The following is a 9,547-nucleotide window of genomic DNA, read 5'->3' on the forward strand; positions in this document are numbered from 1 at the left end:
GTCTTTCATCACGTTTTTATAACACCCTAAATCTTATCACATTAATTAATCATAGACGAAAAACGAAGCAAATCTGAAACGCCCACAAAGAGGGGTGAGAATTGACAGCGTGAAGGCAATTGCGGTATGCCGTAAAGGAAGCCGCAGACCAGGCGAGGAAATGCTTATCTCGAATATTGTTTATGCGATTAGGAATAAGCTCTAGTGACTAAATTAAAACAAGGATTCAACTTGGCGAGGGGCAAAAGCCGAAACCTTCCGTAATGACCAGTCTAATGAATGTTTGGACCGCAGCCAGTGGTGCTGTACTGACATCAATGGGAAATTAGAATTAAAAAACAATTCACGAAAGGCATCCCATGCCTGTTATTACTCTTAACACGCGATAAGCCACACGACCCGTTGATCCTATCCTACTCCTATTGAATTCCTCAGTACGGAAGTCTTCAAATGCCCATGAAACCATGAGTCTTCCACCAACGATCTCACACTTGAACAGAAAGTGTCACTAGTGCAAGGGAGAGCCACGATGAAAATGTCTAGTGGATTTCAGTATTTCTGGCTTATGATGCTTTTGGTGGTGAGCATATGGTCGTGGGACGCAGCAGGGCAGCTTGGAGTGAAGGTGGGAAGATGGACTCTTCTTGTAAAGAAGGGCGGCGTCTCGGCCATGCACATGACCACCATGTACAAAAACACTGTGGTGATGTTCGATCGGACAAACTTTGGCCCGTCGCAGGTAATACTGGACAATGGGAGGTGCCGTGACAATCCGCAGAACCAGTACTTGACCCACGACTGCTATGCTCTCTCCATTGAATACAATATTGCCACCAACACCATTAGGCCGCTCATGATCTTCACTGACACCTGATGCTGCTCCGGTGCTTTCGCGGCCGACGGCACCCTCGTTCAGACGGGCGGGTGGCGGGATGGAGCCACAGATATCCGCTACTTTGTTCCTTGCTCGGATGCCTCCTGCGACTGGGATAATTCTACCCCTGTCAAGCTTCTCAACAACCGCTGGTACGCCGCCAACCAGATTCTTCCAGACAACCGCATCATCGTCTTCGGGGGCACGGGCGTGTTTAACTACGAGTTCATTCCAAGGCAGCCCGGCGAGGGAACTTACAACCTGCCCTTCCTCACCCAAACCCGAACAAGCTCCTCGCCAGAGAACAATCTCTATCCTTTCCTCCATCTCTCCTCCGATGGCAATCTCTTTATCTTCGCCAATAGGGACTCCATTCTTCTCGACTACAAGAAGAACATTGTGCTCAAGACATTCCCCAGAATGCCTGGCGACGGCCCACGGAACTACTCCTCCACGGGCTCTTCCGTGATGCTGCCGCTCTCTGCGTCCGACGGTTTTACCAAGGTGGAAATACTCATCTGCGGTGGCTGCCCCGATGGTGGCTACGCCGCCACCAATGCCGGTAATTTCATGGCCGCACTGCGCAGCTGTGGAAGAATGGTCATCACGGACGCCAACCCCTCGTGGAAGATGTGCTGATATTGTGAAGGCCAACAGTCAAGTCTTCTTTTCCCTCCAATAATCGAGTCTCTTGGTTTCCAAAGACTCTTCATTTGAAATATTATTGGAGCCCTTTTATATGCTGCTCCTGCTCATTTTTAACTTAACTTTTTCTTATTAATTCAATACTCTGCAGTCTGGACGTAGCCACTATTGTGGTGAACCAGGATAAATCTGGTGTTGTGTATTTCTTCTTATTGCAACATTTTCATTCTCTGTTTAATCCTTTCAATTGGTATCAGAGCACGAGGTGTGCAGGTTGGAAAATATGTGTTGAATTTTTCGGAAAGATAGAGGATTTGAAAATAGAAAAATTTACAGGCAAGAATTACAGCCAGTGGAAAGTGCAGATGCGTTCTTTGCTGGTTAAGCAAGACTTGGCTCTCACAATCGAAGGAAAGTCTAAGAAACCGTCTACAATGACTGATGAAGATTGGCAAAAGATGGATGACAAGGCGATGGCATCCATTTTTCTCTCACTAGCGAAAAATGTCTTGTTCAATGTCTCAAATGAGACGTCAACAAAAGATGTTTGGGACAAACTTCAGAATATGTATCAAACGGCGTTGGCTGCAAACAAAATCTTCATTATGAAGAAACTCTACAAACTGAAAATGAAGGAAGGGATTGCAACGTCAAATCATATAAATGATTTGAACACCCTATTATGTCAAGCAAGCTCGGTTGGTGTGACTCAAGATGACGAATCCAAAGCAATCATCTTGTTATGTTCTTTACCTGATAGTTGGGATCCCGTAGTTACAGCTGTAAGTACTTCAAGCTCTACGAAGTCAAAGCTGGCCTATGATGAAGTTGTTGCCACCTTATTAAGTGAAGACATGAGAAGGAGTAACAAAGACTCCTCATCCGGTGATGCTCTCACTATGGTCAGCACTGAGAGAAGAGGAAGAAGCCATCATAGAGAAAATAATAATTACTATTAGCGAAGATCAAAGTCACCCAATCGTTCAAGGTCAAGAGGTAGGAATGGTGAATGCTGGTTTTATGGTAAACCTGGCCACACAAAGAGAAATTGTCGAGCTTACAAGAAAGCACAAGAAAATGTGAGAAACATGGAAGCAAATACAGCCTATGAGAAAGATGAATGTGCTTTAGTTCTTTCTACAAGTGACACAAAATCAGATTCTTGGGTGATAGATTCCGGAGCTTCTTTCCATGCTACTTCATGTACGGATTGTTTCACAAACTACCATGGTGGTCAATTTGGAGAGGTATTTCTTGGAGACAAAAAATCTTGCGAAATAGTTGGCAAAGGTGACATTTTGTTACTGCTGGAAAATGGAGGGAAATGGTTGTTAAAAGATGTTCGCCATGTTCCCAAATTAAAGCGAAATCTAATTTCGGTTAGTCAGCTCTTTGCCCAAGGATATTATCAATTCTTATCTCCGGATACTTGGAAAGTTACCAAGGGTTCGAGATTAATTGCCAAGGGAAACAAAGTTGGTAATCTTTATCTTCTTGAGAAGCCTACTGAAATAGGGGTTGCTATGACAGTCATGGGCAGCGATGCAACACTTTGGCATCAAAGATTAGGCCACATGAGCAAAAAGGGACTTGAGATAATGCTCAAAAGGGATCAACTACCGGGTCTCCAATCAGCAAATTTGGAATTTTGTGAACATTGCCTTTATGGAAAGCAAAAGCGGGTCAGCTTCTTGAAAGATGGACATGATCTCAAGGAGAAACCATTGGAACTTGTACACTCGGATGTCTTTGGTCCGGTTGAGGTAAGCTCTTTAGGAGGTTCAAATTTTTTTGTTACATTCTTTGATGACTGTACTAGGAAAGTATGGATATATATGATGGCAAATAAATCTGAAGTCTTTTCTAAATTTAAAGTTTTCAAAGCTCTTGTTGAAAACCAAAGGGGCCATAAGATCAAATGTTTAAAAATGGATAATGGAGGTGAGTTTTGTTCACTGGAGTTCGACAATTATTGTGCAGATAATGGTATTCGTAGGGTGAAAGTTGTGCCCTATACCCCTCAAGAAAATGGGGCAGCGAAAAGACTCAATAGGACAATAATGGAGAAAGCTCGGTGTATGCTTTCTAATGCGGGATTGGGAAAAGAATTCTGGGCTGAGGCATGTAATACAACCGTATATCTCATTAATCGAAGTCCTTCTTCAAGGTTGAACTTCAGAATTCCAGAAGAGGAATGGCAAGGTAGAAGACTCTCTTATTCTCATCTTAAAGTTTTTGGTTGTCAGGCTTTTGCACATGTGCCAAAGAAAAAAGAAGCAAGCTGGATCCTAAATCTGAGCCTTGCATATTCGTTGGCTATGGAGAGGATCAGTTTGGCTTCAGGCTTTGGAGCTTAACTGATACGAAGATTATTAGAAGCAAAGACGTTGTCTTCAATGAGAAAACCTTTCCAGCATTAAATTCTTAGGAAATGTTTGAAAAAGAATTTGTGCCAATCGCTGCACAAAGGAATGTTGGATTGAATCCACAAATAGTTTCTAACACTATTTCATATAGTCCCAGCTCTGTACTATTTCCAAATTTTTCATCTTCTTCCACTCCTGGGAACACAGGACATGATGATAGTTCTACACAAGAGTTTTCTGATATCTCTTCTCATGACAGGAATTTGTCTCTCCATCACGATCAAGCTTGTGAAAGTTTTTCAAACCAAAGTACAAGGGATCCTCTTACTACAATGGGCTATCAGTCAAAGGACTATAATGCTCATCCACCAATGCAAGGTGGGCAAATAGAACTGCAGGACATCAATCTAGAGGATGAGAGTAATTCGCAGGCTGTGTCAATTGATATCTATAACAATCCCGTCTATATACAGAGTACTCATAGTAAACGTATGTCACTATATCCATTTGAGCACGGTGGAAACTCAAGCCACAATCTTGGCAATAAATGTGGGCAATTTCAGAGTGTAGGTCCAACTAATCCGCAGCCTACACATAATCCGCAAGGGGCAAATGAAAACCAGGTTCAAACACACATAACAGAGGTGAATGTATAGGGTGCAGAACTCCATTCGCAATGTGTTAGAGTTGTTTCATAGGGTCTACAAATTGATTTGTAGGACGTTAATGTGCAAGGTAATCATGGTGGGAGCACATACCAGCATCTTGGTAATACCGGTTTTGAGGCACCCAATACAAATATATCACAGGGAGAAGGCACACTTCATAATAATCTGTTCTCAAGCAGTAGAGAGGGCATTCAACATTTAAACCAGCGAACTAGTGTAACCGGTTCTCCATTTGAATTGGTTCAACTAGAGAACAGAGAACCCCAAATGAGAAGATCCACTAGAGAACGAAGAATGTCGGCTAAATTCTCTAATTATGAATTATTGTACGCTGAAGAAGCAGAGCCATCAATTCTAGTTTCAGAATTTTCAGAACCATCTACATTCAAAGTAGCTCTCAAAGATGTCAATAGTGATAAATGGCAAACAACGATGCATGAAGAAATGGATTCTTTACTCAAGAATCGAACTTGGGATTTGGTATCTCTTCCGCCTAATCGAAGACCACTTAGGAACAAGTGGATATATCATGTGAAAGATGAAGCCGAAGGCAATAAACGCTTCAAAGCCAGATTGGTGGTAAAGGGATTTGATCAAAAACAAGGGATAGATTTCGATGAAATCTTCTCACCAGTTGTCAAAATGACAACTATCCGAACTGTTCTAGGATTAGCAGCTACATGGGATCTTGAATTAGAACAACTTGATGTGAAAACAACTTTCCTACATGGTGATGTAGAAGAAGAACTGTACATGGAGCAGCCACAAGGGTTCGTAAAGAAGGGACATGAACACCTTTATTGCAAATTAAATCGGAGCTTGTATGGCTTGAAACAAGCCCCAAGACAGTGGTATGTAAAATTTGATCACTTCATGGCTGAGCATAATTTCACAAGATGTGAATCAGACCCATGTGTCTACTTCAAGAAACTTCCAAGTGGAGAGTTTGTCATCCTTCTTCTTTATGTCGATGACATGTTAGTAGCTGGCATAAACAAAAGAATCGTTAATGAGTTGAAGCAAAAATTGGCAAGCCAATTTGCAATGAAAGACTTAGGAGTGGCCAAAAAATTCTTGGTATGACAATCACAAGGGATAGGAAAAAGAGGGAAATCACTTTGTCTCAAAAACAATACATTGACATAATTGTTGACAGATTTGGCATGGCTGAATCAAAAGTAACTCCTATTCCTCTTGTTGGTCACTTTCGATTAAGTTCTGAATTATGTCCTCAAACACAGGAAGAAAAAGAATTTATAGAGAAAATTCCATACAAATCAGCCATTGGTAGTATTATGTATGCTATGGTTTCTACTCGGCTCAACATTGCTCATGCGGTGGGAGTTGTGAGCAGGTTCATGAGCAATCCCGACAAAGCTCATTGGGAAGCCATCAAATGGATACTAAGGTATCTAAAAGGTACTTCAGATTATGTTTTATGTTTTGGCGGAAACAAAGTTCAACTACAAGGTTACACTGATTCTGATCTTGCCGAAGACTTGGACAAACGAAGGTCTACCACTGGTTACACCTTCACATTTGCTGGAGCTGCGATCAGTTGGGCTTCACGGTTGCAACATTGCATTGCTCTTTCTTCAGCTGAAGCTGAATACTTAGCTCTTTCCGAAGGTGCAAGGGAAATGATTTGGCTTCAGCGGTTACTTAGTGAATTGAAAGTTCATCAAAATGAATATAATTTGTTTTGTGACAGCCATAGTGCGATCTTCATGGCACATAATCAGTCATCACAACGTCGCTCCAAGCATGTTGATGCACATGCTCACTTTGTTCGTCATGCAGTCGAAGAGGGCAAGCTGAATGTTGTCAAGATTGACACCAAGATAATTCCGACTGATATATTCACGAAGGTTGTTGCCAAAGAGAAGTTCGAATGTGCTAGAACTTCTCTTGGGCTTGTGAAGAAAAGATAGATCATTTTTTGAGCAGGGTATTGGGTGATCAGTTGCAGCATTGGTTGTCCTTCAGGTGGGAGTTTGTTGATATTGTGAAGGCCAACAGTCAAGTCTTCTTTTCCTTCCAATAATTGAGTCTCTTGATTTCCAAAGACTCTTCATTTGTAATATTATTGGAGCCCTTTTATATGCTGCTCCTGCTCATTTTTAAGTTAACTTTTTCTTATTAATTCAATACTCTGCAGTCTAGACGTAGCCACTATTGTGGTGAACCAGGATAAATCTGGTGTTGTGTATTTCTTCTTATTGCAACATTTTCATTCTCTGTTTAATCCTTTCAAGATGGAGGACATGCCCGAGTCCAGAACCATGTCGGACATGCTCATTCTCACCAACGGCGAAATTCTCATCATAAACGGAGCGGCAAGGGGCGTGGCCAGGTGGGACATGGCCGACAGGCCCGTCTTCACGCCCTACCTCTATAGACACAGTCTGCCCGCCGGGCAGCAGCGTTGGTACGTTTTTGCCGCCATGGGTATCGCCAGGATGTACCACTCCACTGCCAACGTGTTGCCAGATGCGAGAGTTGTGGTCGGCGGTTCTAACCCATACTTCGATTACAAACTTTCCGGTGTGCAATTCCCCACGGAGCTCCGTTTGGAAGCGTACAGCCCTTATTATCTGGAGACCGTCTATGCCAACCTCCGCCCTCAGATAACCGCCGTTTCTGCCGCAACGAATATTGGCTACGCTGCCACCTTCACGGTGACGTTCTCAGTTCCATCCGCTATGGCAAGTAACAGTAATGTAGCGTTTAATATATACGCTCCCCCTTTCACTACTCACACCATATCCATGAACCAGAGGATGCTCTCGCTTTCCTTTACCAAACCCGTCCTAGTTCCGAAGTCCACGAATGTTTATTCTTCGACTGTAACAGCTCCCCCATCAGCAGTGGCTGCTCCTCCCGGATATTACATGCTCTTTGTTGGTAACGGCGGTGTTCCCAGCACTGCTCAATGGGTTCATTTCTCATAGGCCCACTAGTCATTACACAAATCTTTTCTCTGAAATAAGGAGTCGAATATACTCCAATATCCATATCCTTTTCTCGCACTTTTCATTTTCTGTTGTGACAACCCTACAAATTGTGAGGGTAAAATACATCGCTTAAAAATAGAATGTGTTAATTTGTCAACTTTGTGTAATGTTTTTGAAGAATATGTCGAAATTAAAACCAAAACAGTATTACGTCCATCAAAACATTGAATATTTGAAGTCCTACTAGAACAAGGGTTTCATCCTTTTATGGAGGAAATGACAATTCTTTAATTAAAAGCTAGACACAAAAGCCAACATAAATTGTAAATGTTTGAACTAAAATAAAAATTCTTTTTGATTAGTTTTACTAATCTAATTAAATTGTGAAATTTGTTATAAGTTTGTGATAAGTATAATATGAAGAGAATCTTGAATTCAGACATAAAGAGTCACATTATAAAATTGCTAAACAATGGCAATGGGCTATTACTGTTGGATGCCAAATCAACTATCTATCGACACATTTATCAAAAACTTAGTAGAAAATAAAAACTAAGACTATCACATCTAGTATCACTGTAATCACTATAAAAACTATTTATCCAATTATAGCTAAGTGAATTAAAGTCTATACTCCCTTATGTAAATTTGGTATAAGTTAATTGAGAGTGGTTAAAATATAACTAAGTCATCGAAATTAGATTAGATAATTAGACAAATTGAATAATTTTGTTGTTAAATTGATATTTTTGATATTAATTGATAATAATATAACCCTTTTGGTTTTTTGTCAACTGAAATATTTTTTTTTTTAAGAAATTCATAATATTCCATCTTCTAAAAATTTATGGGCAGTAAATAGTTGATTAAAAAAGAGAAAATCAAACACTTAAATGTTTACCCTTTCTGTAGCTTAGGAAAAGTATGATCTCCTAGAGTGATGATGATATCAAGAAAAAAAGTGATAAGTCGTACATTGATCGGTCATTTTTGAAAGACTTCATAATGACATCTAAAAGATATGGAAGGAGACTTATATAATTGATCACATGGTTTGAAGGGGATCATAGGTTAAACTTTGACCACTTTTGACTCATTCAACAAAAAAATATATCCCAAGGGGTCCTAGGATCCCTAGGGACATATTATAATTGATCATATGGGTCAAAGGAGATCATAGGTTAACCTCCAGCGCATTTTGACTTATTTAATTATAACACATGTCCCTATTTGAACCAGACGATTAGCTATAATATGTATCTAAGGGTCATAGGACCCCTAAGGACATATGTTGTCATGAAATTTATGAAAAAAGGTCATAGGCTAATCTATGACCCCCTTAGATCCATATAATCATTAATAATTATAGCAGTATTGGTGTGTTCTTGCCACCATGGGTATCACTAAGATGTACTACTCCATTGCTAACGTGTTGCCAAACACAAGAGTTATGGTTGACAATTCTAATCCAAAATTTGATTACAAACTCACTAGACTACAATTCCCCATAGAGATCCATTTGGAAATGTACAACCCTTCTTATTTGAAGAGTGTCTATGCCAATCTCTTCCCTTAGATAATTGTCATGTCTACCACCACGAATCTTGGTTATAGTGCCACCTTCATGGTGAAGTACTCAGTTCCACCTTGTCTTGCATGTAATAGTAATGTAGCATTTAATGTCTACACTCCCCGTTCACTACTCACGCCATATCCATGAACTAAAGGGTATTCTCATTTTCCTTTACCAAACCTATCTTTGTTCTAAATCAACAATTGATGTAGTGCAAGGTAGGAAAATCCCAAAGGAGATGTCCTAACCCCAAGAAACTAACCACTCAACATAAATACAACAAAATGCAAGATCTGATACCAAATTACAACTCTTTATTCATAAAATATAACTATTAAAGTACAATATGCCTAGCTACAAGGCCTTCTAAGTTAGGGCCAAATACAAATAAAAATTACAATAAACACTTTAGCAAGATTCTTTAGGATCTAATCTCCACACTAACTAGTCTAGATCTACACTAATAG

At 40.3% G+C, this 9,547-nt stretch overlaps 1 pseudogene; it reads left to right on the plus strand.

Annotated features, from left to right (window-relative positions):
* The first annotated feature begins 565 nt into the window (after positions 1 to 565).
* LOC149547129 (aldehyde oxidase GLOX-like) lies at positions 566 to 7,504 on the plus strand (annotated as a pseudogene).
* The last annotated feature ends 2,043 nt before the right edge of the window (positions 7,505 to 9,547 follow it).

The sequence above is a fragment of the Cupressus sempervirens genome, chromosome 7 (assembly GCF_028749045.1).
Source record: "Cupressus sempervirens isolate cs-2001-9-10 chromosome 7, ASM2874904v1, whole genome shotgun sequence".
Classification (NCBI taxonomy): Eukaryota; Viridiplantae; Streptophyta; class Pinopsida; order Cupressales; family Cupressaceae; genus Cupressus; species Cupressus sempervirens.